This window comes from Amblyomma mixtum, chromosome 1, assembly GCF_055824585.1.
Source record: "Amblyomma mixtum isolate Tamu chromosome 1, ASM5582458v1, whole genome shotgun sequence".
NCBI lineage: Eukaryota > Metazoa > Arthropoda > Arachnida > Ixodida > Ixodidae > Amblyomma > Amblyomma mixtum.
Genome location: NC_143012.1, coordinates 182,732,787 through 182,758,454, shown reverse-complemented (window position 1 = coordinate 182,758,454; position 25,668 = coordinate 182,732,787). Strand labels below are relative to the sequence as shown.

At 46.9% G+C, this 25,668-nt stretch overlaps 1 pseudogene; it reads right to left on the bottom strand.

Moving 5' to 3' along the window:
- Window positions 1-6,768: 6,768 nt before the first annotated feature.
- Window positions 6,769-19,777, bottom strand: LOC149370170 (uncharacterized; annotated as a pseudogene).
- Window positions 19,778-25,668: the final 5,891 nt, after the last annotated feature.

Genomic DNA, 25,668 nt, shown 5'->3' with positions numbered 1-25,668 from the left:
TTGGGGTCCCCAAGGAAATAGCGGGCCCCAGCGCTACATACGAGTGCACCCATGCGTTTTAGAATAGGGGTCTCCCCTACGCAGCGGAGTCAGGCTTGCGTTTATCGATTGCAGCGCCACTATGGCAAACCAAAAAGATACCCCTAAAAAAGATTTTAAAATATGCGTTCATTTCTTCGTCAGAAACTTTTATTATTGCAGACACAAGATTTAAGAGTAAAAATTATAAGTGTGTATTTTTACTGATGCGGGAAATTCCGTTCGAAAGTCCCACCAAGTCATCTCTACGGCGACCAAAAAAGGCGTACTTGCTAAGCCCAGCATCTTTGTAACCACAGAAGCAATCTGAAAATATGGCGCATTTCATGGCTAAAATTTTGTGGTCAGGGCATCATCAGACAAAGCGATAGCTTCGTGCGCCTTTCGTTTGTCGAGAACGTAATACAGAGTAGCGGCGACAACGAATCGGTGGTGAAGCTGGAGGCCCCGCTTCGACGGCCGCCGCCATGTTGCCTGTACGTAGAGGGGCGTTGGGGCGCACGCCTGTTTGAACCTCGCGCGCTATCTGACGTCAGACGACGCATACTCGCTAAGCCTAGCAGCACTGTAAACACGAAGCAATCTGAAAATCTGGGGTGTTTTATTGCTCAAATTTTGTGGTTGAGGCAAGTTCAGACAAAGCGGTAGCTTCGTGCGCATTTAGTTTGCGTGAACGTGGGCCACAGCGCAGCGACAACAACGAATCGGTGGTGTAGTGAGAGGCCCCGCTTCGACGGGTGCCGCCATGTTGCCTGAAAGTAGAGCAGCGTTGGGGCGCACGCTATTTTGGCGAAATAGCGTTCGCCGCTAATGTTAACCTAAGACGCATGGCGGGGCTTGCGTTCTGCGCATGCGCACTTCGACGCCCCAAACTTCTTGGGGGCCCCCTATTCTAAAGCTCCCTGATAACTCGACTTACGTGTGCTTTGGTGCGAACAATGCCTTACTGTGTGTGCTGCGGGAGGGGTGGGGGGTGAGGTGCTTTTCGGTGTGGCCTTGCATCCCGCTTCCTTTTCGCACCACAAGCTCGAGAAAAAAAGAAAAGCAAAAATTCTTTCGATGTACAGCCCAAGGAAGAAAAAAAGGAAAAAAAGAAAACAAGTTCGTCTAGGTTCTAAGAAAAAAGTGTGCGCACGACCACAGACAAGCAAGAAGTTGGCGGTAGAGTGTAGTAGCGACAAAATAATTTGTCACCAGGTGGAGCCACGTCGCACTAGTAAAATTTTAGCGCGAAATTCAAATCACCGCAGAAAATACATACACAACTTTCAGAGCCTGTAAAATACAAACACTATAGGTTCGATATGGATAAAAATTGCGGCTTAACAATCAAGAAAGAAAAAGGGAGGACATGTTGCGAACGAAATTCGATTAGTTTTTTCCTGAGATGACTTGAAAGTTCGACATATCTAAAAGCGCCATTTTTCTGGAACTTTGCGTCTAATTGGTAAAAAAATGAAACTTAAACAATAAAATCTGTCCGTAACATTTTCTCTGTTCGCTAAAGAAGAAAACGCTGCCACAAATCTCATGAAAATGGAGCCATGTTTAGACACGGTATAGCTTCTGAAAGTTCCTATGGACACTGCCACTGGTGAACCGTCTTAAAATGACTGCGAAGCACTGCTTGGGGGGATACCGGCTATACTTCAGGTGGATTCCTTATGTCACACAGATGCTGACTTAAAAAGAATTACAGGAATCGATGCGCAGGAACGGGAGTTATTCAATGAAGAAATTTCAAATTAGAAGCAAACAAAACGCGGCCCTAATCTCGATTTTGGCGGGGCTTCCCAACCTATTTCGCTTCTCCCAATGACGGCACCTGGCGCAACCAATCAAAACAGCCTGCCAGAGCAAGTCGCGGAAGTTTGCACTCCATGGTTGCCTGCTCTCTGTAACTCGTTCTTGCTGAGACTGGCAGCGTCGTTGCCATGCCAGAGCCCCTGGTGGTGTATTTTTATTTTACTTGCCTTGCAGGTACAGTGTACTTGCAGGACTTTCAGCAAAGACAAACAAGTTGTTTTTGTAGATCTAATATAAAACGCACACAGGTGACAAAATGTGTCTCTATTTATTCACACAACGCCAACCAATATTCTAATTTTGCCCAACCTTCTTCAGGGGTGACTAAAGTGTGCCAGCAGCAGCGGGGTGTTGCCTTCGCTCAACACCCCGCTGCTGCTGGCACACTTTAGACACCCCTGAAGAAGGGACCAAGTTGGTCCCGAAACGTTGGGCAAAATTAGAATATTGGTTGGCGTCAGTTTTTCTCTCAACTAACAAAAACCAAACCAGACGGACCTCCGTCGAAGATGTTTTAGTTCAGTATATTTACTGTTTGTCCAATCAAGCTCGCGCCAGGTGATGTCATATCCACTGCTACAACCCGCCGCTGTGTGGCGACACCTTCAGAGCCATGAATTTGTTTTTGGGAGGACATTAAAATATTAAAAAACGGAATATACGCGGTATTACCGATCCTAATAGCACCATTACAACTCACTGTAAGCGAACTGGGCCCCTTTAAATGATCTTGTGATTTACTTGCAATTCACATTTCGCCGTTACGGTGCCGGCTTTTTCGTCAACAATCTGCTTCACGGAGTCGACCCGATCCACCAGCAGTTCTTTTCCCAAGTTTGCGCTGCGAAAAAAAAATCACTGTCCACTATTTCGCTGAACCTACATCTGAGAGTGCACTGTCGCGACAGGAAGAAACGCGAACAGCGCGGTGCGTACGCGCTCCGCTGTTTGAATTTATTAAGCATGAAATGCTTTTAGCTCCCGTTGTTGGCAGTGTGGTGACGTCACGCCGAGACCGAGAGCCAACATCCGGGCACTGAATTCCACTCATCCGGGCACTGAAACGAGAACATCCGGGCAACGTAGGAAATTTAACGAGACTTATACGTGATCTGTTAGGGGCTTTGAGAGAGGGCCGCTTAGAGCAAGAGGGGAGCTCCAGGGCGAGAAGGGCTTTGAGCGGAAATACTGCCTCCGCGCCGTCCCCAAGGATGGCGCTGTGTGGGACCATACTCACGGCCGCTGGGCCTTCAGCTAATGACATTTTCCCCTTTGGCAGGCAGTTGTATGCACTAGAGATGGGCAAAACGGCTCACTTCACTGAAGTGAGCGGCTCAGCTCACTGAAATGAACCGGCTCATTTGAGCGGATCACCGGCTCACTTGAATCTCCAACAATGAGCCGGTTCTTTTGAGTGAGCCGTGCTTCTTTTGGAGCGAGGAAGCCGGCTCTCCCTCTCGTTCACACTGAGCCGTGCCCGTCCTGAACCGTTCCGTCGGAGCCGGGTCTTCTGCTGAGTAGAGTTACTGTATATGCTACCAAAGGTAGCAGAGTTGCGCGTAGGTCCGCCATCTTGCCTGCCAAGCAACCGAAGTTATGCGGCGAAGCCGCACTCCGTTTCTGCAGGCGACATGCCTAGCGCATCACCGATCGACCGTGAGCGCTTTTCCGAGGTTTTTAAAGCACTTTTTCGATTGATCGCAAACAAAAAGCCCCTAAAAAGCTGACTGTGTAACCCAGTAAACAAATGTGGCCAAGAAAAAACGGTGCTCTAGCGCGCGCCGTGAGCTGCGGCAGCAGGCGATTCCCGTCACCTTCCCCGAACTATTTACCTGATAACCTAAGGGCAGACTCAGTATTCTAAATACGCCGTGCAAATGCAGCATTCATTCATCTTTGCGGCAACATTTATTCACCGGACCTGCATTAAAAAAACTGTTTATAGTCTCCTTTACTAAATACGAAACCCTGCAAAATGTTATGAGCCGGAACTATAGAAAGGACTGTATAAAAATCCAAAATACAGTTTACTCGAAACTGGTTGAACGTTACCATCTGACGTAAACAATCAGATGCCTGAACATGTTTCCCTCGATAAAAAATGGTTTGCCATTCAGGTTTTATGCCAACAGGCATAAATACGCAACGCAGAGCTCTATTTTAGCGTTTCAACAGTATACACGAAAAAGCGCAGAGCCGCAAGTCCAGCCTGTTTTCGGTAAAGAAACCGCAATGCAACTTTTACCAAAAAAAAACAAACAAAACGCGTGAGCTACACCCCACAGCAGCGAACGTAAACAGCCGTTGGATAGTGGATCCGCTTCGAACTTGCCCGGCTGTCAATCCAGTTCGCTGCAGCGGCGGCCGGCCTACGTCATCAGCGCACGTGTTTCTGGCCGGATGGTCAAAACATGCACCGTACCGAGGAGGCTCTCACAGGGAGAAGAAAGGCTGCAGGGCGTCTCGAATCGGGGACAGAGGCGGCGGGGGAGCACTCGACACCGGTAAAACCGGTTCAGAACCAAAAGTGAACGATTTTGCCCATCGAGCGTCGTCTTCTCCGCAGTACACGGTTGCTTGGACACCACGTGATGGCGCTCTACCAATGGAGTCGCGAGCGGCGTTGATCAAACAGACGCGCAACTCTGCTACCTTTGGTAGCATATACAGTAACTCTACTGCTGAGTGCGATTCCGCGCCATCTATTAGCGGTGTGAGAAAGCAGCTGCTCTCACACCCTTCTTGGAAAGAGTCGCAACCAACCCCTCACCTTCGGCGGTGGTTCTTCTGGAGAGCCGGCTCTCTATCGCTCAGTGAGCCGTACCGAAACGTTCCCTTCCGAGCCGTCTCTTCTCGGAAAGAATGGCGCCGTTTGTTGACCGCTGCTGTTCGAACGATGTCTCACGACTCTCACCGATCTTGCATCGTGTGTTGATGGAACACTTCGAAGGAATTAGTGAAAATACCTATATCACGGTCAAAGTGTAACCTGCATTATTTTCACGATATCGTGGGCGGCTTAATGTTGGGTTGGCGCCCAAATTATAATTAATCGCGCCAACCTGCCCACCACTGCACTCTCCGTAAGTTTGGAGGAGGAGGAGCGACAAACTTCTCCACCCCGCGTGCAAAAGATCAGGTTCGACTGCTGCCCGGCGATAGGGGCCACGCCTGATTAGCCGTTGACCGGAGGCACGAGGTGTAGGCAAGTTACTTATCAAACACCTTTATACTTGGGCAAAGAACAACACGAAAGTTAAAAAACAAAGCTCAACGAAGTAGCGTGCGTACACAAGTGCGACGCGAATTACACACACAAAATGAGAACAAAAACAACTATTGACAGGAAGAGGAAAACAGAGGGCGTGAACTATACAACAACGTTACAAGAACAAAGCAGTGCTATACAAAAGGTTCGGACAAGAAAGAGCGACAGGACAAAGACAAGAGTAAAGAGAGTGGGGAGAAACGGTGGCTTAGATGCGGGGTGGAAAAGGTCCGTTTGCAGGGAGCGTCGGGCTGCGGAGTCGCCGCGCTTTACGCGTCAGACACCCGCCTGCGTTCGTGCGTTCATACACTCTTTCCCATTCAAAAATGCTTTTATCCGGAGTTGTTGGGTATGAAATGGATGAGAACGAGAAACGGCAGGAATCGATAACTGCTCTGGGCAGGGTGAAGTAAGCTTTTTTCTGTTTCTAAACACGTTTGGTATGTTGCATGCGTAATATCATTTCGACCAGTTTTTGCTGTAATTCACTAAGCATGCAGTGTTTAGTGAAGCTCGCGCTAACGAAGCTCATTTTTTTTGCCAATAAAGCCCTGCGCCGGTCAGATAAAGCAAAACATTATTTTGGAGGCTGACAACAATAGTTAGCGGTGTTATGCAGACACGTGTGAGGCGAGGTCAGTGATCGCCTCAATATTCCGACTTGTAGCCGTACCGAAATCTCCAAGCCAACTAATACCCCTGCTAGGCCACATTCTCACAGCCGGTTTTTCCCTTGCTCCGTCGCCTCCGTAGCGCCGGCAGCCGACGGAGGGGGCTGGTGTAGGACCGTTTTCCCCCCCAAATCGGGCGGCCGGTGGTGCCGCCTGGTCCTGCCCTACGTTTCCGTCGAGCGGCGGCGACGGAGGCCGCCCCAACGGAGAGCGAGCCAGTCACAGCGCGAGCTCGCTTCACGTGACCCACCGCTTGCTTGCTGCGACCAAGAGATGTCGCTGGCGAGCGCGCAGGGAGAAAAAACAAAAAGCCTGCTCATTGTTTTAGTCTCCGTCGGGAGATGCACGCGCCTTGCGCCCCGAAAAGCTCCCGCTGTCGAGGAGCAGAGAGCGCATGACAGTTTTATTTCATATGGCAATATACGAGGTGTTCGAGCCAAAACGGGTCTCCGAATGAGCATTGTGTTTGCACTAGGCGTGGGATATACGATAAATCATTTTTTTTCTGGGACGCTCAAGTAGCACCACTCTTATGTATTTGAATTGCATGCGCTATCTTTTAGAGCTTCAAGAAAAAACTACTTGGACGATACCTTGTTGCGAACACTCTAGCCGGCCGATTGTCAAAGTGACGTACATCTTTTAAATTGACACTTTATTCAAGAAATCAGCCCGAAGAATGAAAAGACAGCACCAAAACCTTTTCCAAGAGAACTTCCTGACGTCCATGTTTTTTTTTTTTGGGGGGGGGGGGGGAAGCAATCATTCTTTTTTTACGCGAAATAGCCTTGCCGTGTTTGTTGCCTGAATACCGCTAGCGGTATTCGTTCTGTCCGGTGGCGTCTCTGCGCATGCCCGTTTTTTTTTTTTTTTTGAAGCCAGCCGCACTGTCGCCGACTGTCGAACCTCCGAACGAAGCGTTCGTAGCTAGGTTGAGCCGCGTATGGTATCCGTGAGCCGTCGGAGTGTGACACCCTGTCGGTGCTACAACACTCGCAGCTCCTTGCACATCTGGCGCGAATCGTCCCTGTACAGAAACAAACCCGGCGACCCGACACTCGCGTCTTTCCCCGAAAGGGGACCTTGGGCGAGCCGGCCGCTCCGTCTCTGGCTGCTACCTGCAAGTAGCAGTAGCACCTGGGTGCCACTTGCCGCCTCCGGCCAAGTGGGGGGGGGGGGGGGGGGGGCTCGGAGACTGCAGCGGCGGGGCCAGTAGGTCGCGGGCGGGACACAGGAGAAAGAAAGACGGACGCTCGTAATGATCCCCGAAAGCCTGTCTGCAACTGCCTCCCCTCCTACTTAGGTCAACATGGCGACGGGTGCTAGCAATCGTCATTAATGCCTTCTTGGGATCGGCAGAGGCTTACAATCCTTTACACGGGGGTATGCGAGGTAGAGAACCAGACAAGGGAGCACAAAAGGGGACGTGTGTCGGCGACATAAAAGGGAGAGAACAAGGTTGGAGAATAAAAGGCAGGAAAAACCTGGAGAGAAGTGAACGCAAGGTGCATGAATAGAAATGTGCGCGACACAGCCCAGACTGAAGGCAAGGTCGGACGAGAAGCGGGAGAGCCGGGAAAAGCTGGGCAAAAAAACGAGGGAAAGAAGAAAGGTTTAAGCGAAGTGATTGAAAAACTCATCACGGCACGAAAGAACACTCTATCTTAGAAGCGGCCGCACACTCGGAGAAAAGCGTCAGCAAGTGCGCCACGGAGTGAAAAAATTACAAAACATTGACAAAACACGGCATGGGGGAAAAGGAAATGAACGAATGCAAAGAAAGGCATGGGCCACGTGGCAAGACGTCACTGCTGCTATCACGTGACCACGCCACCTTTTAAAACCGAGTTCCGAAGTAGTTCGTGCAGTGTTTTCAGGAAGCTAGCAACCTCCGACAACACGACGACATGGCTACGGCATCAGCGATGGGACCGCGTTATGACCCTGAATTATTATTATGACCCTGGACCACGCATAATAATTCATAATGAATTATTATGACCCTGGACCGCGTTATGACCCTGGTGCCTTCGTGAATGCAGCGCATACAATGGCCCACAGAGAAAGGCCCCACCGCTGCGATCTTTTTTTTTTATTTCCTGTCGGAAACGGCAAAAACAATGCCTATCCGTAACCAAGACATCCTTATGAAGAAATGTCACGACGCTCTGATTGAAGTGCAGCAAGGCTGAATAAAATGGAAAATACTGACACCGTCTCGTCTTTCATAACGGGTGTATACGCTAATATCCTTCAGTGCCTGTACTACCTTCATTTAACATTAATGTGGCAATAGGCCAAAGCAAGTGGTGTGGCCTTCAACGTTTGGCCGACGTTTCATGGAAGAGGTCTATTTCTGCCAGAAGAGCCTTAACCGTTTGTCACACTAGTGAGTCATTTAGACTACAGCTGCTCTCTATGACATTGCGTCTATATGCATATGGCTAAGCACAGGGAAGGAGCTTGCACAAGAACGGACTCAACAAAGGCAGTACAACAAACAAACAAGGACATGCAAAATCTTCAGTATATTATGCAAGGCATAACTTCAAGAAAAGATTCATATAGCAATGCAGAGCATGAAACGAACGATGAGACCTATGGCAAATAACGTCACGGATGGATTTGATGTGATTCTGTTTTCTTTATTTCCACAAACAAGGTTACTGTAGGTTGCAAGGAGTAATTACAAAAAGCTTCTCAAGACAACCTGAGGGGCCCCAGCATCCATTGAAGTGGTCGTAGCAAGACGGAACACTTTAATACAACAGTATGATACCAGAAGACAGCGCCACGTCAAAATAACTACTAACGCATTTTGCAATTCTAGCGCAGAATGTAGATAATGACTAATTTTCTCCCATTTGATCACACCGTTTGCTGACAGACTACCGAGGCAAGCCAAGCATGGGGAATGAAGATTTTTGATGCACTTTTTGCATGATCAATGTGTTCGGTCCATTCAATGGCGGTAGTTTGAAACCTCTGAGATTCTCATTTTCAAACCAATAATAAGGCGGATTTCCTTCCGAGATACTTTCACGGAAACTATCTTTGGGAAGTTATCAGACATGCATCCGCCAGGCGTCACACCAGGCGATGACTTTCCAGATAGCCCCATTCAGAATTAACTTATCTGACGTATTTTTAATGCCTGGATAAAGGGCACAATCAACCTATAGAAAGCTGTGTGATGTGATATTAGCTGGCGGTTACGCAAATCATTCAAAACAGCCATATTTCTGGTTATTCATGTCTAGAGCGGTTTCACTTCGGTTTCACTTGGGAGCATTTCTGGGTATATAGTCTAGTTGCCAGTCTACCCGCCCTGCTCCCAGAAAATAAGTTTTGAAAGTTTGGCGGATACGTTCAGCTTCATGGAAGGATCTGTTGGAACCCAGATTTGTCGCCTCACCAAACACTGGCACATCGCTACGTTCATTGCGCCAGTCTCCTTCAACTACGTCCCCGTTCCAAGTTTCCGCGTCAACTAGAGTTGAAGGGCAGTAGTACTGCTGATCCTCATTGCGGCCGATGAGAAAATTATGCAACGCAATGCTCGCAATGACATATCTGTTAACATTTTCATCGCTAGCTTTAAGTTTCCTCCGCAAGATGCGCCATTGGCTTGTAAGAATGCCGAAAGCATTTTCAATGACGCGTCTTCCTCGTGAAAGCCGGTAGTTAAAAACTCTTTCTGCGTCTCTTTCCAAAGACCGTTTTGGATAAGGCCGCATTAGATACGGCTTAACGCCTCGTCTCCAAGAATCATGTACGGTGTAATATTACCCCCTGGAAGTACGGCAGGCTCGGGAACACCCAAGAGCCCAGATTCAAGAGCTCGGGGTAGCTGCGACCTCCCAAATACGCCACCGTCGCTCTCTCTTCCACACCGGCCAACATCAACATACAAAAATCTATATGCAGAATCGCACATTGCTAGAAGAATCTTACTAAAGGTCCCCTTGTAATTGAAGTTTTCTGACCCGGAGTTACTAGGAGCCTCCACGGTAACGTGCTTCCCGTCGATGCTACCTGCAAAGAATAATGAAGATAAATTATTCTTTGCCCACCGTATCTAAAAACCAATACGCAGTCTTTTCTTCTCGGTTGCTTGAAAACAACTGTATAGCCGAGATCACGTCACATTATATTTGTCATATCTTATTAGGTACACACATGCTTACATGCACACCCCAACACCCCGAAATTTCCCATGACATTTTCCCATAGCACTGCAACATATATAATAGCAGAACCACATATCAACTAAACAGTTTTGAATCTGTAACTAGCAAGTTCATAAGTTATGACAAATGAACACTACCATATACTTCATGAATTAGAACAGCTTGAAGCGGGCGTGCACGGTACGAAGATCAATATTTTAAAATATGACTTACTAATGCAGTTTGGAACGTTCCACCGCTGCAAGAACCCTCGACCTACATCGAGCTATTCTTCAGGTGTTGAGGGACACCTGACATATTGGTGTTTTAGTACGTCCCAGATTTCTTGCGAGGTCTCTGATATTACAGTGCAGACGGTGGACCTCCCTATCATGTATGCAAATGACAGGCTGCGCTGACAGTCACCGCTGGCGAGAAATCTGCAAAACAGACAAAATATGTAAGCAGAACGCACGCTGTAGCCACAGCAGTGTTAACTGAGCAAAGCGCGACTGCAATGAAAGATAACTATACCGAAGTGTGATTTCCAAACGGGTTCTTGCAGATATTGCCTGTCTCCAGTTGGTGTCTTGCCGCTCGATTATGGGTCTGACCAATGCCAAAATTTTGTCGAAAGTTCCCTGAAGCATCCTCATGTAACTGAAATACAGTTAAACATATATTACTTTACTCGCTACAAACGCCGAAACTTCACTTACTCGAAGAAATATTGCCGGTCCGACTGACGCAGCAACGGGATGAGCAGCCCGGAATGGCCGAAGTTCCGATGCCTGCACATGCTGCGCATACACACACTTCTCGGCTGTCCAGTACGCCTTGCATTTTGTTGTCTCCTCTTCCGAAGGAGAAAAAAACAGCAGAAGCCCGCCCAGCAGCACAAACGGAGAACCGTTGTCTCGGTGGCTTGTCATTGTCACATGAAGGGAACGAAGCACACCGCGCGATAGTTTGAAGCTGGAATATCTGGTGCGATATTATTTTGGGAAAACGGCACGGAAAACGTAGAGTGAATGACACATCACGGGAAGTGGCTAACTGAGATTCTCTTCACGCACAGAGAAATACAGAAAACGGCACGCCGGGTCAACACACTCGTTCTAATTTAGCCCAGAAGGAAAAGCCTGTTCATAAACAGTGCCGACTGCAGCACTCCGCTTGCATGCTACAAGAAGCTCGCAAACCTAATACCCCTGCTACACGGGCGTTTCGAATGCCTTCCAACCGAACGTCATTCGACTCGAATGCCAAACGTGCGCTGCTACACGACGTTTTTGAACGGCATTCGGTTGGAATGACTTTCCAGTCGAAGGAGCTCCGCGGAGACATTCCAGATTTTGGAATGCCTTCGAAACGCGAACACAGCCCGAACCAACCAATAGCCGTCGCCGCCGCCGTCTCTTCGCCCCGCCCACCGCCGCGCGACTGCTTTCGGCTCTGTGGCTGCTCATTTCGATACCCGCTACTCGCTTTTTTCTGCTGTTTGTTTAGCAAATAGTTCGTGTTCCGTCTAGGTGAGTGCTTGCAGATAATAGTACACCAATGAACATTTACCGCGTGAGCATGAAATTTCCCCAGGAGTGCGCCGATGAGGACGACTGCAGTCATACTGCTGTTTTCATTGGTTTACATCGCTTCGTATGAACAGCTTGTGCTCGTTTGCAAGACACAAAACTAAATATGCGCTTTAGTTCTATTAAATAATCTCTTCTCTTCTGTACCGGTTGTACGCGTGCTTGTTTACGCAGTGCGACAATCTGTGGGAAGCGCCGACATGATCGCTCGCCTGAGAAACACTTGACAGCCGGGTTGTTGACATCGGATGATCAGCGCTTCTCGCTAATTTTCCCGGCTTCCTCCAACATGCCCAGTACTTTATTTTAAGCTACTTTATCCAGAAGTATGTTTGGTGACCGTTCGCGTTAACTGAAATGGCCTAACTTGTTAGTTACAAGCTAGCGACGGCGACGACTGCTGCTGGCCGTAAAGCACTGTTCGGCAGCTCGTGTCACACCGCCGCTTCCCGTTCATCGTATGCGCGTCCTGCGATGTAAGCAATAGTTGATTTCATGTCCCTGTTGTCAAAAGTACACTCGTTGATCATTTGCATTCGCTAAAACTTGTGAATTCATTCTTCACAACCACCGCAATCACCGATCCAACCCTGCGGATTCGCTAGGCCTAGTCGTCGCTGAAGGGAACGGAGTCGTCGTCGACTGAAATTAATTTGGCAAGTGGTTATCGCTATCGAGTGTCCAAGTGTGCACATGTGAAATATAGCCGTTCGTCTCGCTTATTTCCAATACGGATAATGTATAAGCGCGCATGTATTCGCACTGTCCCCTCATCAGCGTGTTTTCGCTCAGCCGCCGAACTCCCGAGGGCATATGAAGGCTGACCGTCCGCCGATCGGATTCGTCGGTGTCGTTTAGCCAAAAAACTTGTCCCACTACAATATTAAAGTGAACTGGATAGTTCACTATAATCACATGATAATGTTCACCGTGATAGTGCCGTTGTCCGACTAGTGTGACCGTCGTCGTCGTTGTACACTGAAAACGAGCCGAGAATTTCGAATGCGTTTGGAAAGTGCCGTGTAGCACCGCGGGAGTCCGTCGAGTTCGAATGCCATTCCAAGTCTCGAATGCCATTCGACTCAGATGTCATTCGAAAGTACCCGTGTAGCACAGGTATACGACACCCCAAATCAGGAAAAGCCTGGGAGGTTTAAACGGTGAGGAACATGTGGCTCAACAGTTCAAAGGCAAGCCAAAAGGTAGAAAAAACCTTGAAAAAAAAAACACGGCCCATGGGCCATGACGAAAAGAGGGAGTTCAGGAGGGTAACGAAGTTGGGGACGATAAGACTGTCGCCAGGTTTAAAGCGAAGTGAAGGGGATGGCTGATGCAAAGGGGAACCATCCAGGTGAAGAAAGGAGAAAGGGGCGGGAGAGGCAACTGCGGAGGAAACGAAAAGAGCATAAAAACCAAATTCTGTTCACCCGTTGCTAGCTCTAGAGGCCTCATTGTTTTTATTAGCCGTTTAAATTGTTTTGCTAGTTTAATTCTTGAATGGTTGTATAAAGACCAATAACAGAGTTCATTACCACCCTACATATGTTCAATTTCGTGCACATTGGCCTGAATACTGTGACTGCACCACTCATTTCTGCAGCGACTTTAAAAGTAGCTTGTTATACTCATATATATTTGTTTTGGTGCTGTACGCATGGTGTTTCGTTGCACAAACAAGGGAGTTGTGTAGAGTTAATAAACTAACTTCAAACTTTTTCCACCGCTTGCAAGATCGCATCGTTTTTTTTTCTGCGATAAGAGCCAAGCGAACCAAAGCGTGAGCAGTCGACAGACGACTTTCACCGCTATTTCGGCATGTCCTTCGGGCACCGCCGAGCAGCGTTTTTTTTTTTTTGCGCGGAAGAAAAAAAAAAGGCACTGACGTAGAGTCACGTGGGAGCAGCGAGCGCCCGCCCAAACTGGTTTGCCGGTGTCCGGCGCCTCTTTCGATAAGAACACAAATCCGTTGCGGCCGCGGTTCCCGGCTCCGTCGCCGCCGCGCCGGAGAAGATACCGGCTGTGAGGATCAGGCCCTACATGGCTGTTTCGAATGCCTTCCAATCGAATGTCATTCGACTCGACTGCCGAACTAACGCTGCTACACGAAGTTTTTCGATGGCATTCGGTTCGGATGACATTCGAGTCGACGGAGCTCGGCGAAGACATTCCAAATTTTGGAATGCCTTCGAAACGCGAACACAGTCTGAATCGACCAATAGCAGTCGCTTCGCCCCGCCCACAGCCCAACAGCCGCGCGACGGCTTTCGGCTCTGTGGCCGTTCATTTCTACCCGCTGCTAACTTTTTTCTCCTGTTTGTTTAGCAAATAGCTCGTGTTCTGTCTTAATGAGTGCTTGCATATTATAGTACACCAATGAACAATTACCGCGTGTGCATGAAATTTCCCCAGAAGTGCGCCGATGAGGACGACTGCACTCATAACTTTAACTCATACTGCTGTTTACATAGCTGCGTATGAACAGCTTGTGCTCGTTTGCAAGACATAAAACGAAATATGCGCTTTAGTTCTATTAAATAATCCCTTCTCTTCTGTACAGGTTGTACCCGTGCTTGTTTACGCAGTGCGAAAAGAAGCGCCGACACGATCGCTCGCCTGAGAAACGCTTGACAGCCGGGTTGTTGCCATCGCGTAGGACCGGCGCTTCTCGCTAATTTTCCCGGCTTCCTCCGACATGACCAGTGCTTTATTTTAAACTAATTTATCCAGAAGTATATTTGATGACCATTTGCTTTAACTGAAACGGCCTAACTTGTTACCCACAAGCTAGCGACGGGGACGACTGCTGCTGGCCGTAAAGCACTGCTCGGCAGCCCGAGTCACACCGCTGCTTCCCGTTCATCGTATGCGCGTCCTGTGATGTAAGCTATAGTTCATTTCATGTCACTGTTGTCAAAACTACACTCGTTGACCATTTGCATTCGCTAAAACTTGTGAATTCGTTCTTCACAACCACCGCAATCACCGATTGAACCCTGCGGACTCGCTAGGCCTAGTCGTCGCGGAAGGAAACGGAGTCGTCGTCGACTGAAATTAATTTGGCAACTGGTTATCGCTACTGAGTGTCCAAGTGTGCACATGTGAAATATAGCCGTTCGTTTCGCTTATTTTCAATACGGATAATGTATAAACACGCATGTATTCGCACCGTCACCTCATCAGCGTGTTTTCGCTCAGCCGCCGAACTCCCGAGGGCATGAAGGCTGACCGTCCGCCGATCGGATTCGTGGGTGTCGTGTGGCCAAAACCTTGTCCCATTACAATAATATTAAAGTGAACTAGATAGTTCACTACAATCACATGTTGCTGTTCACCGTGATAGTGCCGTTGCCGCACTAGTGTGACCGTCGTCGTCGTCGTACACTGAAAACGAGCTGAGAATTTCGAATGCGTTTTGAAAGTGTCGTGTAGCACCGCGGGAGACCGTCGAGTTCGAATGCCATTCCAAGTCTCGACTGCCGTTCGACTCAGATGTCTTTCGAAAGTACCCGTGTAGCACAGGTATAACTCGCTCGCGGTTTTCCCACCGCCGCGTTCCCGCGGCAAAACAACAAACAAAAACCAGCAAACGAATCCTCTAGGCGCAGTGCGCCAACGATTTGCAGATGTTGAGAACGGGGGGGAAAGAAACACGGAGAGATTGAGAAGGGACGCGAGGGAAAGCCACGTTCCTCACGAGAAGCGATGCTAATTTGCCAAGATCGGGAAGGGTGCTAGGGCATTCAACCGGCCACTTCCCGTCCCCCCCTCGTGCAATCGCTCGCTTCCCGGCGATAATCCTGGGGAGGGGGCGGAGTAGGCTTGACCCTCCAGTGTCGCGAGCGGTCTACTGCCCCCAAGAGGGGTGCAAAATCGTTGCCGCCGCATTGCGAAATGCCTGCGAACCACCGGCGCCGTGGCCACCTCGCCCGCAAAAGAAAATAGAAAGAAAAGGCATGCACGCACTTCGTGACAATTATGCAGTCGTTATTTGGTTAAAAAACGATATTGGAGAATATTTATGAGCTCAAAAATGCAATTTTTCTTTCAACGTAATTCATTTATTCACATACGCATACAAAATTAGTGTCACAATACAATACACAATTAGTCTCACAGTGCAATACAAAAATACACTTCAACAAGGTTCTTAACATCCACAAACAAATTTTTACATCAAATGTAGGTTATGGTTTATAAACAATGTTTTGCTGACTTTGAGTGAGCTGTAAAGCCATACAAAATTAGTGTCAGAATACAATACACAATTAGTGTCGCAGTACAATACAAAAATACACTTCAGCAAGGTTCTTAACATCCACAAACAAAGTTTTACCTCAAATGTAGGTTATGGTTTGAAAACAATGTTTTGCTTACTTTGAGTGAGCTGTAAAGCCATACAAAATGAGTGTCACAATACAATACACAATTAGTGTCGCAGTACAATACAAAAATACACTTCAACAAGGTTCTTAACATCCACAAACAAAGTTTTACATCAAATGTAGGTTATGGTTTATAAACAATGTTTTGCTGACTTTGAGTGAGCTGTAAAGCCATACAAAATTAGTGTCACAATACAATACACAATTAGTGTCGCAGTACAATACAAAAATACACTTCAACAAGGTTCTCAACATCCACAAACAAAGTTTTACATCAAATGTAGGTTATGGTTTATAAACAATGTTTTGCTGACTTTGAGTGAGCTGTAAAGCCATACAAAATTAGTGTCACAATACAATACACAATTAGTGTCACAGTACAATACAAAAATACACTTCAACAAGGTTCTCAACATCCACAAACAAAGTTTTACATCAAATGTAGGTTATGGTTTATAAACAATGTTTTGCTGACTTTGAGTGAGCTGTAAAGCCATACAAAATTAGTGTCACAATACAATACACAATTAGTGTCACAGTACAATACAAAAATACACTTCAGCAAGGTTCTTAACATCCACAAACAAAGTTTTACATCAAATGTAGGTTATGGTTTATAAACAATGTTTTGCTGACTTTGAGTGAGCTGTAAAGCCATAGAAAATTAGTGTCACAATACAATACACAATTAGTTTCGCAGTACAATACAAAAATACACTTCAACAAGGTTCTTAACATCCACAAACAAAGTTTTACATCAAATGTAGATTATGGTTTATAAACAATGTTTTGCTGACTTTGAGTGAGCTGTAAAGCCATACAAAATTATTGTCACAATACAATACACAATTAGTGTCGCAGTACAATACAAAAATACACTTCAGCAAGGTTCTTAACATCCTCAAACAAAGTTTTACATCAAATGTAGGTTATGGTTTATAAACAATGTTTTGCTGACTTTGAGTGAGCTGTAAAGCCATACAGAATTAGTGTCACAATACAATACACAATTAGTTTCGCAGTACAATACAAAAATACACTTCAACAAGGTTCTTAACATCCACAAACAAAGTTTTACATCAAATGTAGGTTATGGTTTATAAACAATGTTTTACTGACTTTGAGTGAGCTGTAAAGCCATAGAAAATTAGTGTCACAATACAATACACAATTAGTGTCACAGTACAATACAAAATACACTTCAACAAGGTTCTTAACATCCACAAAGTTTTACATCAAATGTAGGTTATGGTTTATAAACAATGTTTTGCTGACTTTGAGTGAGCTGTAAAGCCATACAATACACAATTAGTGTCGCAGTACAATACAAAAATACACTTCAACAAGGTTCTTAACATCCAAAAAACAGAGTTGTACATCAGATGTAGGTTGTGGTTTATAAACAATGGTCTGCTGACTTTATCAGAAGTGAGACGACTTCTGCTTTCAGTGCAAATTTGGCCAGCTTTAGAGAATATTTTCTCACTGGGTACACTCGTCACGGGAATACAAAGCCTTTTTAAAGCCAGTGCATACAAGTTCAGGTATGTGAATTTTCTACTTTCCCACCACTTAAGTGGGTCATTGCTACGGTTCAAGTACGGCTCGCTCAGGTACTTATCAACCTCAACGACAGCCTGCGCTGTAGGGTCTTGATTCCCTTGCAAGGAACTCAAACTAGCGTCATACTCATCCTATACTGAGGAGGTCTGAACAAGCGTCGCGGGCTCATTGCTTGGTCCGGCCTCCGTGCTTTGTATAGTCGCTTTTGCCCTCAAAACAAGCGCTTCTTAGTCGCCTTTAACTTCGCATCATCCCCAAAGCCTTGGGACTTAAAACGTGGGTCCAAAAGTACTGACTGAGCAATTAACTCGTTTGATTCTCTGTTACCAAATCGCCGTGTGAGACCGTCGATGAGTTCGTTTGGAAGCTTTACAATCGTCTCGGAAGCGTCTGTATTAGTCTCTAGATACTGATTTACTTTTCTCGTCATTATCCTGGACAAAACGGCCATTTTAGACAATGACACATTTGCTTCGGCAGAAATTTCTGCCGTTACACGACTAAACACTGACAAGACATTAACAGCATAGACCAGTTCTGTCCATTCTAGTTCTAATTTATCTTTTCATCCAAGTAACGCCAGAGTTGAAACAAGTGGCTCTTTTTTTTCAGTAATCTCTCTAACATATCAAAAGTGGAATTCCATCGAGTGGGAACATCTTGCTTTAATTTAAGTTTATCTTTATTAAGCGAAATTTGCCTCTCGTGAAGTTTCGCGAGTGCCGTGCTGCTTTCCTTGAAGTACTGGACAATGGACTTCGCTTTATCAAGTTTTGCCCCAATAGATGCCGAAATGGCATCTGTGACGACCAAATTCAAAGTATGTGCAAAACAACCCAAGTGCCGAAGATTTAGTTCTGTCAGAGCTGCTTTCATATTAGCTGCATTGTCAGTGATAACTGCACAAATTTTATTTCGGATAGCAAATCTTTCTAAAACTTCATTTACCCAGGCTGTTATATTGCGACTCGTGTGTCTGCCGGAAAATTCTGAGCATTCAATAAGGCACGATCGCAAGCAAGTTGCCTGATCAATGTAATGAGCAGTAAGGGTGTAAAAGCTAACATTGTTAATATTAGTCCATACATCACAAGTCAAGCAAACAGCTGGGGCATCAAACAGAACTGATTTAACTTTTTCTAGGAGTTCGCTATGAACAGCGGGCAACAAACTATTTGTGAGTGTTTTACAGCTCGGTAAGCTATAATTTGGGTTCAAAACATTGAGTTCTTGAAGCTCTTTATCCTCAACCAATAAAAACGAATGGTACTCTTTGGAAATCATCTTGAGCAATTGAACATCAATCATCCTTTTTTTCTGCGCTGACACTGGTCTAAGTGCATCAACGTATCGCGTCAATGATGACTGCTATAACTGGCTTGATATAGGCCCAGGCGTGGAGAACGGGGTTGACGAAGCCGTCGAAGACGAAGCTGGCGACAGCAAACCATTTTCTGGTATATCAGAATTGTCCGGTTATTGGCTCAGGCCCCTTGAAGGGCGTGCAACGGCGCCGAGGCAGGAGCAGCAGGGTAGTCGACGGTGATCGGGATGGTGATCGGGAGCGCTTGGGTTCCACTCGGCCGAGGGGTACTGTGGGGTGCTTCTTCGTCAAATGCCGTCTAAGATTTCCGATCGAGCCAGATGACATTGAGAGCACAGCTTGACAGTATCTGCATTTCGCCTTGCAATCCGTCAATTTTTCGAAGTGGTACCAAATTTCGCTGGTTGAGCGATTTGCTGACATCATTATTCTAGGAATGAAATAGAAAGGGAGAACGCGTCTGAGTGGGAGGGCGTGGCTGCCACGCAATCCAGCAATAGACGATCGAATGTCCCAGGCCACTGTAGCGCATCAAACGCGGCGAGCCACGCCTTATAGAGGCGTCGACGAACTCTATCCGCCGGGTATCCCGTGCAGCGGCCCAGGACGTCGCTGCCTACTCTAATGGCAACATCATCCGTCCAGTCACCGTAGCTGTGAGTAATCATGGGCAGGTACTTCTCTTCCGGCACACTGAGCGTGGCTACATAGTCGCTGGTGACAATGGTAGCGAAGTACGGGTGCAAATTTGTCGTAAAGTCTTCCCACCTTCGCCTCAGTAGCGATATTGCTAGGACACTTCTCGATCACCTGCGTCACCAGAAATCAATCAGCTAATTAATGCGAGCAAATATTACAACAGTGCGCTTCACCAGAATTATGCTCAACTATATATACAGCCTGACCACTCTGACAGCTCTGCAAATAATCTGCGCAGCGCCGCCATACTGACCACAGCGCCATGGCGCAAGGCAGAACGGGCGATGCAAGCATCTCAAAACACGCAGCGCCAGCTCACAAGCCAGAGGCACGTTCGCTGCCGCATAGAATGCTGCGTAATTTTCAAGCCTTTAATGCCCCATCGTTGTAAGCAGGAGTTGGCAGAAATGTCACGCTTTCCAATTGGTCGAAACGGTCGTGACGTCACAGTGCGCGAATTTTAAACGGGGCCAATTGGACTTTGGCTAGCAACCATGCAACCAATTAAAGGGATCTTATAGTGATGCTCCAAGTAAGTGGGACTTAGTTTAGTTAATTGCTTAATTACCCAGTTAGCCTAATTAACCTTTGTAGTCAGGCCAGATAAATAATTAAAAGCGAGTAGGAAATTGGTCGAGTTCGGGAATCGAGCCCCGGTCTCCGGAGTGCGAAACGAGCATGCTAACCACTCCGCCATGCCAGCTCGATGGTTTGGAATGAACAAAGGCGCGTCAACTGAATATGGTGTCTTCGTTTATTACCATCTTCCTCCCTTCCGGTTACGGCGAGGTTTAGGTAGGTGTCCACCGAGGTATGAGCGGCAGATACATTTCCTTTCCTCAAAATAATTTACCGACGAGCAAGGCGTAGAGCCGACCGGGCGATGCCGTTCTGTTGACTCCCTGGCAGCGTTGCAAGACGCTGGCGCGTTGCACTCTTATGGCCGTTTCACATGATGCGACGCGCACGAAAAACTTCGGTCCAGTCGCAGTATCGCAGCGGCGCCAGTCGCGACAGCCGTTTCACGCAACTGCTTTTATTGTTGTCCTTTTGACGAGCATAGAGAAATCTTGGCAGCCATGCGGGGGCACCGCACACCACATAAATTTTGGCATGTTTTGTATTTGTGCACAGTGTATGTAGCCGCCCTGCATCTTGCCTTTATTTCTATCCCTCCCCGGCATCTCTCATAGCCTCAGTCACTTTGGGACGTTAAACCCCATAAACCAAACCAAACCTTTCTTTCAGTCCATGTCCATTTAATCACGCTAGTCGCAGCTCAGGGCGCTTCAGGTTCCGATGACAGATGCTGCAGCTAACATCTTTCCTTTCTATTGTTATTTTATTAGTAAAGAGCCGCTAACAATAATGATAACGTTATGAATTCTGCGGTAATGACATTCAAATTCTCCCGGCATTTGCATCTACTTGGCTGTAAAAAGTAACGTTTTTATAGCCAAGCAGGAATATGATTGTTGGTGGCTACTTTAACGTTCCTTCCATAAACTGGAGCATTAAGTTCCGTGATTCCTTACGCTGATATATTTTAAAGGACCTATTGCGATTAGTTACTGAACCAACACGAATACGAAGTGCTATCACGTTTATTCTAGATCTTTTCATTGTTAATAATGTCATCATTCGTCACAGTCCCGAAATACACGTTCTTAAAGGTATATCTGATCATAAGATGGCAGGATTAACTGTCGATCTGAAATGTACCAGTATACTGGAATCTATGGTACCGATCATTACACTTACTGATGATGTGGGTGTACTAGACATACTTGATATCTCGTTTTCAAACTTCGTTTTCAAAGTGGACTGGCGATTCTTCCCTGTCTTCTGTAAAGACGTTGTGAAAACCATCTGGGAGATGTCCTCCAGCCTGACGTCCTTCCTTAATGGGTTTTTGTTCTTTTATGGAAGCCAATGGTGGCTGTGCATGCGCTATAGATATCTTTCGATATTCTGACGTATCACACTTTCACACCCTAGATCCGAAATTGCTGTATGACTGCTGAGGTTTCGACTGAATCAAACGCTTTGCTGAAATCTAGGAAGGCTACATGTAGGGGTGGATGTATTCTGCGCAGTTATTTGTCGTCCCATGACTGCGCCAATATGGTCCTATTGCCTAGTACCCTTTACGAAAGCCAGCTGCCTGTGTTTTGGTTGACTAGGTTCTAAGGTTTACCTGACTCTATTAGCGACGAACGCTCATAGCTGTCACCCTCTTTTATGATCATCCTTCGTCGAAATCTACACACACTAACTTGTAAACGATTCCCGTTTCCCGCACTACTGTTCTGCCTGTGGTGGGGGGATGATAGTACGTCTGGAAAAGTGCTCCACCCTACACTGTCTTCCAATTTAATACTACCGTATCCTTGGCCGCGAGTGGTATCGCAGGTAATCGGCGCGTTCATGCGTAGCCCGGAGAGGAAACTCCCGGGCTCCTGACGATATCCAGCCAAGCCCAACCATTCTCTTGCAACCAATGCATAGTTTTTCAAAAGACGACCCTTTGTAATAACCGCATGGCACAAACTGTTTGCCCACCTCGGCGTCAGCACTAAAATTTATTACTTTCCATGATGTTACAACTGGGAATTCTTTCCATTTCTTCTCCGTATCACCGTGTTCATGTGCTGCAGAGAACCTAGAGTTCATCATAACTCCTCAACAGTTCAACAACGTCGCTGTCGGCTTCAACGGCGCAGTAATGTGCCATACCAAGGTATCATCGAAAAATTCGTTAACCGACACCAACGCGGTCAGACGGCGTCTGGCAGTTGTCACTAGAAGGTGGCTGCCTCTGTCTAATGCGCTAACGTCTTGGAGGATACTTCCAAACCTGTGTTGGCGGTGACTGCAATAGTAACACACAACACTCGTTTCGTCGGTACGCTATGCCAGGATAGTCTTAACTGACATGAATTGTTCTTCTGCCTTGAAATTTTTGGTGCCCATGTGAAGGTCTAGACAGTGGAGTCACGAATGACCTTGGAGCGTACTTTGCAAACTGAGAATTCTGGGAAGTCTTCGCAGACAAGTTTTTTAATTAGAAAAACTGAGGGCACCAGAGACCTCTTTTGTTGCCACTTCGATGCTTCTTTGCCATTTTTTTATGCTCTGCGGAATTGCCGCCGTTATTGTATATTAAAGGGATACTGAAGCAATATCTTAATGTTGAACAAAAACGCTGAAAATAGATTCACGGAATGTGATTACACCGAAATCTAGGCGCCACTTAGCGTATTTTTCAGTTGATTATATTTTCGACGTTTTCTGAGCGCGCGCCAAGCCCTCCCGGCGGGCGCGAGTTAATCAGCGTGACGTCATGACACCCTCGTCCGACAGGCAACCGGTCGCGTCACTCGAAGCGCGATGTCGCACTGCAGTTTGGGTAAACCAAGCGATAAGGCTCCCAACCACCGACGCTGAGGGCGCAGTACTTGCAAAACCGGCGAGTAGCGGTGGGAACCGTGCTCCTGCGGGAACAGTGGGCGAGCGGGTGTTATGACGTCTCTTAGTTGCTTCCACAGGCGGCCGCCAGGTGCAACGATACGGCAATAAATCTCGAAACACAAACGTGCTATCCGCCTCCTTCATCAATTTCAGCAGTCAAGCTTTTGTTTACATGTATAACAGCAGCTCTGAAAGTTTGGTTCAGTATCCCTTTAAAAGCGCTCGCTAAAGCATGAGGTCTTCGTTGTCTTAGTATGGTTAGCATCATCCCTTCATGCCACTAACTGGCGACACTGGCCATTGGAATGACCCTTCGCCCTGCATTCGTCGCACTGCAGTATCTTTCACACCTCCCGTTGGTGACGACGTGGCAGCGTGAAATCGAACTGGTGCCTCAATTTCATTCTCGGGGCTAATGAGAACGCTTTTGCTAGGGCCTTCACCCGCAACCTCGGGAGATATGGCAGCCATATGCTGCGCACAGGGCACGTTTTGCCTGTCCTGCTGTAACATATCACCCCTGCAAATGCACGAATGTTATGGACACTACAGCAACATCTCACATGATGCGAAACAGTTGAAATGCGTAAACAACCAAAGTGCACTTCATGGTGGATATGTCTGGCCGCACAGTAAACGAGGCACAAAGAAAAAGACACATGAAACGCGCCATATAAAGTATATTTCAATCGCAATCATTTCAGCATTCCAGGTTCTAACCTGGGCCGATATATGCATGCAGTGCCTTTCCGATACATTTACCTCTTCGTGACCGCGACAAGGTGCTATTTCCAGTTATACGAGGTCTGTTAGAAAAGTATCCGACATAATTTTTTTTTTTTGCGAACACCTGATGGATATGAAACAAGAGCGCTTGCATCAACAGACCATAAACCTTCGTGCGCATGCACGAATTTTTTCTCGCTTGTCGATAGCGTCAGTCGCTGGGACGGAGCGTTTGAGTGAGGCATTGCGCAGTGCTCTCGTCGATTTTTTTATTGCAAGGAAAATGGCGGAGCGACAGGAGCAGCGCTACTGCTTCCAATTTTGCCAGAAATTGGACGACAGCCAGGTGGAATCCATTCAGAATATTCAGACGGATTTCGGTGACGATGCTAGGAGCAGCACACAGATTAGGCAGTGGTACAATGGTACAGTGGTGGCAAGAGAGAGCCACGCTCCGGTCCGCCATCAACATGCCGAATTGACCAGGTCATTGCCGAAGTGAACGCTGTGCTTATGCGGGACCGTCGTGTGACTGTCCGAGAAATTGCGAAAGAGGTGGACATCAGCAATTTTTTTGCATATTCCATAATCACCGATGATTTGGCCATGGAGAGAGTTCCGGCAAAATTCGTGCCGAAGCTGCTCATGGTGGAGCAAAAGCAGCTTCGTGTTGAAGTCTCACAGGACATGCTGGATTCCACAAACAATGACCCCGAATTCATCAACACCATAACCACTGGTGACCAGTCTTGGGTGTACGGGTACGACCCGGAAGCCCAATCCCAGTCGTCACAGTGGAAGCATTCCACGTCACCAAGACCAAAGAAGGCCCGCCAAGTGCGCAGCAATTTCAAAGTGATGCTGACTGCTTTATTTGACTCCCTTCATGTGGCAGGCACACCACGAGTACGCACCCCACAGGGTCAAACAATGAGCAAAGAGTTTTACAGGGTTGTCCCCCGTCGCCTACGTGGTGCTGTGCGGCGCAAGAGACCTGTTGAGGTCAACGGGAAATTGGCACATCCATCACGACAATGCTCCTGCACATTCCTCGCACTTGATTCAGACTTTTTTTCGCAAAAAACAAGACTCTTGTAGTTCAACAGACCCCTTACTCTCCTGATATGGCCCCCTGCGGCTTCTGGCTGTTTCCTAAAATCAAGAGGCCATTGAAAGGAGCGTGATTTAAGAAAAGAGAGGACATTATGGCTGCAACGACAGCTGAGGTAAACTTCATTCCGAAAGGGGCCTTTTCGGAATACTTCCACCAATGGCAGCACCGCTGGGAGAAGTGTCTGGAGTCCCAAGGGGGTTACTTTGAAGGTGATTAGGTTTCCAATGCTCCAGTTATGACAGTTTTTTTTTCTCCGGCCAAAGGTCGGATACTTTTATAGCAGACCTCGTATACAACTTTGTTCTCTTCAGATTGCTCTCTTTTGCTTGCCTTGATGACACAAAGTCCATGGATTCGTAGTGAGTGGAGTATTGTTTGGATTGATTTTTCGATTCTTGCAGTGAATGTGCAATCTGGTTTAGCTATGGATGGGATTGTGATTGGTTTTGAATTTTATTGGCTGCAATTTTATAAGGAAGAGTGAATGGGTTATTGTTTGGAATTCGGCCGCAAAAATTTTGCCAGGATTTGTTGCGGGTGGTGGTGATATTTTGTTAAAATTTTTTAAGAGTGGTTAAGTATGTCGTTTTGAAGTGGTCCCGTAGTGTAGAATGTGCTTGCTGATATCGTCGCCTGTGAGCTCTGACCTTCTTCCTTTCGATTTCCTCGGTGGGAGAATAACCAATCAAGTACTATACAAACATCCACCCAATAACTTATTCGGGAAAGGAAAATACCACCAATCAGCAGTTGGGGAAAGAATAACACAACCAATGAATGATTGGGGAAAGAAGGTAACTCATCGCGACACGGTACACATATGCACACTTTCCACCATCACGAT